Source organism: Buteo buteo, chromosome 15 (genome assembly GCF_964188355.1).
Source record: "Buteo buteo chromosome 15, bButBut1.hap1.1, whole genome shotgun sequence".
Classification (NCBI taxonomy): domain Eukaryota; kingdom Metazoa; phylum Chordata; class Aves; order Accipitriformes; family Accipitridae; genus Buteo; species Buteo buteo.
Window position 1 is genome coordinate 12689456 of NC_134185.1, and position 7344 is coordinate 12696799.

Sequence of the window (7344 nt, forward strand, 5' to 3'; positions counted from 1 at the left end):
TGATAAGTGCAACATTATAGACAGATCAAGGAAGGACTAAAGGATAAACAGAGTCCAGTCCTATGTAGTGGAAAGAGAGCTCTGCTGCAGCTCTTAACCGCAGCAGTTCTGGTGTTACTGAGAAGCAATTTTTTTTTCAGCATCCAGAAATGTATGAGTTAAAAATTCTTTCTCAACTGACAAGGGCTCAGCTAAAGAGATCAAAAAGAGAAGGAAAACCAAAACACAAGCTCAGAAGTTGCCTTTGCCTTGTACTGGGAGTCAGAAAGTGTCAAAAGATGTGTCATATCTTAAAAGGCTAAATGAAAAGTTATAGTTCCTCAGTACATGAAGAAAGAAAAGCTTTATTGAAATAGTTTCTTTGTCGCATCCTATAAAAATATTATGAGGACAGCATGTATAAAAGAGTAAGAAAAACAGAGGTTACTGGAAATTCATGTAAAGGTGAGTTTCTCTGTTTTATAGCATAACGAGAGAAAGCTATCACTCCCAATACTAGTGTTTCTAATTAGCTGGGATTTTTTTTTTTTTTGTTATAGAGTTTCTAGACTTTTCTGCTAAAATCCTATGGTCCTTCCTGAAAACAGACTGTTACAGACATTACCAGAGTAGTTGGATAACCCGTCCATCTTTCCTAACTCTGATTATCAAACAAGAATATTCATATTCTCCAGAAATGCATTGTTTGAAGTCAAGGGCCAAGGTTTTCTCTGATGGATTTTGACATAGCGTCCACAAGTGGTGACATACCAGTGGCTGCTCCTTTGGTGGCTCCTTGCAAAGTGCCCTCCGCTGCTGGGGCTGCCACTGCCCATTCTGGACTGGTTTTCTGTCAAGGCAGACCTTGAAAAAGGCTGAAGAAAACAGGTTGGCTCTGGCACGTGGCGGTCCCCGAGATTCCTCCTGCCAACTGCAAAAAGCTGAAGTTTCAGTAGTTCCCAGCTGTTTCTCTTTCTGTCCCACTCGCTGAGCTGGTTCCTGCTGGGTGCCAGGTCTGGATGAAAGTGGTTGATGGAGTTGGCCTCTATATCACTTCTGTAAATCCTGGAGATTTTCTTACCCTACTCCTTGCCCCGCTGGAAGTAGGGCTGAGGGAGCTGAATGAAACTACCTTCAGTGCTTTTCTGAGGGGAAACACGGAAATATTTTCCACTGAGGCACAAGTTACAGTTGTGGGCTAGAACACCAACACACAAAGTTACCCTCAGCTGATTTGAAACTTAGTGAAACTTTGAATGTGTGGTAAACACAGTAAGCAGGAACCATTTAATCCTAAATATCCCAGCTGAGTCTAAACCTTACTTCAAGAGGGGGTTTGGATGCTACTGTTGAGGCCAAATGTGCTGAAGACCAGGCTCTCCCCTGCCAGCAGCCTCTGCAGCCGTGTTGCACCGTTAGAGCTGGGTGGATGAGAAGACTTTATGGTGTTTCTTAGAAAGAGACCAAGATTGCTACTAGAAGGACATGCAGAATTTGTAAGCTGCAGCAGCCTAAATTCAGACTGAATGCAAGCACAGTAAAGATTTTGGGGAGTTAGGACACGGGTGTCCTCAAGAATCCCAGCTCAGATGCAGAATAGATCCTTTTCCTGACCTATGACTGGGTTGAAAATGTTAAACAGGGAGAAATTCTGCCTTCAATTAGGTAAATTCTGCCTTCAATTCTTCATGGCTTTTTGCATTGCTTACTCACTGATACCACTGCAAACTGGTCATAAGTCACTTCTGAAATGGGAATGATTTGTACCATCCATGCACCAGAGAGATGACTTTGCAGCCCACTGGAGACCCTCTCCCACCGACTTCACTAGGAGTTATGTGACTGTAACTGAGACTGTTGCTGACCCCAGATACCCTGAAGAACACCATCTATTTACCCCACTGGCTGCTACGCTTTATTAGTTTCTGCAGTGAGACTAGAAAATGGGGTAAGCATCTATAAAGCTGTACCCAAAATATTGTGTTTCTCCTCTTTGTCTAAGCGCTGCAAGCTCTCCTTCTTCCAGCCAAGGAAATACTGCTACAGTACACAACTGAAACCAGGTATTTCTGCTATTTTTATGCTACAGATAAGTACTCTGGGAATAATTGCTACATGTCCTTCTCCCAGCTGAAAACCAAGCAAAAGCAAACCTTAACCGTAATACTGGTAAATAACTGGCTATGATTTCTGTTAACAAAGCTTTTTTTTCACACACAGTGGAGAAGCAGCAGACTGGGAGTATTGTTAGCAATATATTGTCTTCTCACTATTGTTAGAGTGGCATATCATCACCTCATTTTATTTCTTCCATCTGTTTCATGACGGGTTTGCTATAACGCTACTTTGAGAATACTGTGATCATTTATTTGTACTGATATCAGAAATAAGTATAAAATGTTTTTGAAGGCACCATAAGGATGGAGAGTTTGGTGGGATTACGGTAAAAGCAAGCAAGCTGTGAACAGAGACACAGACTGCTGCAAGACACAGAATCTGTGGAAGAAATTAGTTAGAAGTTATCAAGGGAGAAGGAGAAGAAAGGTTTTCTTGTGACTAAGGCACTGGACTGATACTAAAGAGGTCTGGTCTTTGTTCCTGGATGCGTTATTGGATTCTTTTGCAACCTGTGACAAGTCACTTAATCTCTCATTGCCTCAGTTCTTTGCCAGTAAAATGGAAGTAAATAGAATTTCTTTACCTCACCGACCTACTTCAGAGATAAATCCATTCAGAAGTATGAAATGCTCAGCTGTTGAAGTGATGAGCATAGGGGAAAATGAGTAAATCAATGAATTCTAACTCTCTGCTTGTGATGAGTTTAGCAAGTCATTTCTCTAGCTAGTGAACCTGGTATGAAGACAAACACTGGCTTTCTCCTAGTCAGAGAAACATCAATGACCAGTGTTTTGTGTGAAGTCATAACAAGGTCTGAGATACTTTTAATGATAATATGTCAGTAAAGAAAAAAAAAAGATGAAACCTCCTTTTTTCTTATTACATCAAGGAAGAAAAGACCCAAGAGAGGGAATGATAGATGTCCTAACTGCATAAAATGAAAGCTTGAGTAGAGGAAACGTACAACTTTTCTATCACCGGGAAACTTTTAAAGACTAAAACATACATGAGCTTGACTTTTCACTGCCGGGTACCTTGCACAGTCAATTACATCCGCTAGTAGTGAGAATAAAATGCTTCCCATATAGCTGGTTGCATTTTATATTCCCCTTACACCTGTATAAATGACCACACAAGGCTCTAGGCATGGAGAATCCATTTCCTATAGATTTCCAGCATATCACAACCTGAGGATGTTACTTTATTCTTCAGTACCATGTTTGTCACCAAAGCTACAGAGATATGATGTAAATGCTATCAGTGAATCACACCCAGAAAGCTTCCTAATCCTCGATAACTACTATGTGATGCTGTATGTGTTTGGAACTGATAAGAAAATCTTTTAAATTTCCTATTATCTTTGATTAGATATGGGTTTCAGTTTTGATGTAGTGTTAGGCACCTACTGTGAGGAACAAAGGAGGTGTCACAGATAACCGAGAGATAATTGTTTTAAAAAGTGAGATCCCTAAGAGAATAAAAAGCAGGTTGTTGAATTTCTTCTCATTTTATTGATTATCCTTTCACTACGATTATCCATCTGCAGAAACATATGCTTTCAAAGGAGATAATCTTATCTCCGAGATGACTAACACGCATCTAAATTTTCCATTGTTACATACTAGTGACACATCTTTAAACCAGACCCTTCTCCTGAATGTGTCAAACACCAGTGGCACTGACTGGTTTTCCGTCAGGATGAGGACAAGCAGTTTTCTTTGAATCACTGTGTTCTTCCTTCATGGCTCACATGTGTTTGAAAATTATTTGCAGGCAGATGCTGACAATTTCCTGAAGAAACTTCATGGTTCATTACCTCCCTTTATGATAGCAGCAAAATAAATTGCTGTAAAGTCAGTTAATGTGATAGAAAATGTTCAAATTTCCAATAATAATAATAATAATAAAATCTCAATCCTGTTCTCTAAACTCTTCCAAAATACTTTCCAAATCACCTCCCCTTCTGCAGTTGCACACAGATACTGAGTATTACTTTGTGCTAAATAGAACAAAGGTTGCCTCTGCGATGCAAATACTGCTGGTTTATGATGCTGCTTAAAGAGATTCTTCAGGAAAAACAACGTGCATAATTTAGTGTGACTGCTGGATGAGCGGAGGAGAGACAAGGAGTGGGGCTTGTTGCTACTGCTATGTGTTGCTTGCTAGGTCCCTAGCATGAGTTGGAATTACAGTATACAACAGAATACTGCTTAAATACATGCTAACATTTTCCCTAGAGAGGGATGGACGTATATCACATAACAAGCATGTAGCTCCTGTGTATATTCTGGTGATCATAAAATGAGTACAGGTGGTACAGTAAGCAAGAAAGAGCAGGTAATCAGGCTTTTCCAAATTCCGGTGTCTTTGCCATACTTGATATTAGCACTATTTGGAAGTAGCTGTGCTGGTTTATGTTTTGCTGAATGGCGTGGGGGCTAGGTTTCCAAAGAGGCTTTAACTGAGCTGACTCTCATGTTCAGAGGGAAATAGTAACAGGGGTGCTCTGGGGCTCGCTCCTGCCAGTCAGGAGGGGGATTTTCTCCAGCGCTAGGCTTGTATTCTGGACCGCGTCGGCACAGCCCTTGTGTATTATCACAGCTCATGGCTCTCAAAAGGGCAAAATGCAAGAAGGTGAACAAAAACTAGGAAGCTGCAAACTAAAGTGGATTCTCTTGATAACACGGGAGATGCTGCACAAACAAAAGGGCGAAGGTGGCGTAGCCAAATGTGACCTGACCCAAGACAGGAAAACGCTTTTGAAAAATCAGTGCTAAAGAGCTTGCATGGGAGTCAAACAGATGATATCCCTCTCTTTTGAATGATAAAGCGACAGATCCTGTAAGTAACCGTGGCTGCACCCAGGGCGGGCGGGTGGTTATGACCTCCATAATGTATGTTTGTGTCAATAAAGCACGCAGGTAGCAAATCATAATCTCATAGCAAGCAAATCATTCTAAAGAGGAGATTTGCATCCTAAAAGCACGCCCTAAGCCAGAAGATAAGTCTTCCAAAGCCTGTATTTACCACATGTAGCACATGCTCAACTCTGGGTGATGTGATTTCACTTATGGTTGAAGCTAATACCACAGCTCAAACTCCAGGGGTATGCAGAGATGAGCCGTGTTTCAAAGTGTGTACCACTGGGCAGACTAACCATTTCAAATGGAAGAAAGAAATAGGGTTTCTGGGGACTGGATGAAACCAGGGCTTGTATCCTGTTTCTTATTTTTCCATTAAGCCTGCTCAGTAAGTAAAGGAATAGAATCGAAATGTAGACCTGTAAGTTCATCGCTGAGATGAAAGAAGACACTCAGCATGAAGGCACAAAGGCACAAGAAAGAAAGACAGGGAAGTAAAAGAGGAAGCAAAAGGCAAAACTTCAGTAGAAAAATCCAAAGCATCAGAATGGCTGATTTCAGCTTCAGAGAGTCGCCCTGAGCATACATTAAACTGGGTTCAGCTGCTCTATGTACCATCAAATATTTCATATTAATAATTAACAAGTCACTGGCTGTCAGAGCAAGATTCAAATGGATGGAAGGGGAGTTTGGGTCACCTTCCCTAGGACTGAGAGTCTTAATGAAGGGATAGCTTTACTGCACTGTTGAGGAATGATGATATACTAGGCAGAAGGATTAAGGGATATACATCTTGAAGGCTCCCTCCATGCTGACTCCCCCAAAGGAGAGTATTTCATTTCCTCTTTTTATTCTTCTCCTTGATACACTGCCAATGTGTACATGTAAAGGGCTTGATCTTGCCCGCATATGTGTGATGTACCCCAATGTACATCTCTGGAAAATTAGCTTGCATATATGCAAACTCAACAGTATAGGTGCTGTGTATCAGGGACATGACTGCATTCAATGGCTGTTATAAATCAGAGTGCTCGGTGTGTCTTTGCTGGACACATTCTCATTTATCAAGGTGATTTTTAAACCTGTGCCTAATTCCCATGCGTGAGAAATGGGAATTCGCTGAAATCTCTTGCAATGCCTTGTTCTGGCTTTAGATTTTCTCCCCAACACTCCTGTTCACCTTCAAACCTACTTGAACATGAACATAAATGATAGACTACAAGGCACTGGGTTTATTGCCTTCCCATCGATCACTGATGGGGCATGCCATCACATGAACAGCTTGAAACGGCACAGTCTAACCCCAGGTTTTCCTTGTTACTCTCCTGAAGTGGAGAACGAGTTCAAAGAGACACCAGAAGGGCTTCGCAGCCTTGGCTGCAGGACCACTAGTGACCACGGCTAAAGAGAATAGCCCTGCGGGAAGAAGCAAGCAGGATTTAAGAGAGAAACTGAGAAAACAATAGTCTCTTCAAGACCAACTGGGAATGTTTATGAAGTCAGGCTGCCATTTGCACCTCTGGCTTGGGGTGAAAAATGAGCATAAAAGCTGTGCAGAATTACCTTTTTTCTAGTCCTACAGAAGGACGGACAGACACACTGACAAACTCTGAAAGCCCAGAAGAAAAAGTGGCACATTTCAAAGAGCTAATTACAATTTCTTTCCCTTGGAGATTAATCCACTGACTGTAATTAAGCTCCCTCTATTTTTGAGATCTTGGCAAGATCTAAGAAAAGCACGAGCGAGCGAGCGAGTGCCCTTGCTAGCCAAGCAGATTTTTTACTAAGCTCTATCAGCCCTAATTAATAGACCTTTGTGTAAGACCAACGAGAACTCAGATTTCCAATAGAGCTGAATCAGATGGCCTTGGCTACCTCTGCACACACAGTTTGTTAGGAGCCAGGCCACAGCCGGGATTTACACAATTCAGAGGATGAAAAGGAGGCGTAGGGGGGAGGCAGGATGAACAAGCTCCCCCCGCCCCAACTCCTTCTTCTCCTTTGCTGCTGCTTTGTTCTGTTTGTAATCTTACCAGATGGCTAAGGCAGCCTAGAGAAGAGATTGCCTGAAACAGGCAGGTGATGAGGCCAGCAGCAGGGACTCCGGCAGCGATTGAAGAAACTGATACAGCTCTCTAACCCTTGCTGCTAACAAAGTAAGTGCTTTGTTATTCTTCTTTTGCTCACGGCTGTGCTGCATTTTGTGCCTTTCTGATGGCCAAGAAGGATGCTAGAAGCCAGATCCTCAGCTGGCACCAGTGAGGATAGCATCACTAACATCTCTAGAGCATGGCTGATCTGGACTAGCTGTGGGTTTAGCCCTTAATTTTGCTACAGCCCAGCTCTGCCCTTCTCCTTATGGCTTCTCCTATGAGTATGTGGGCAT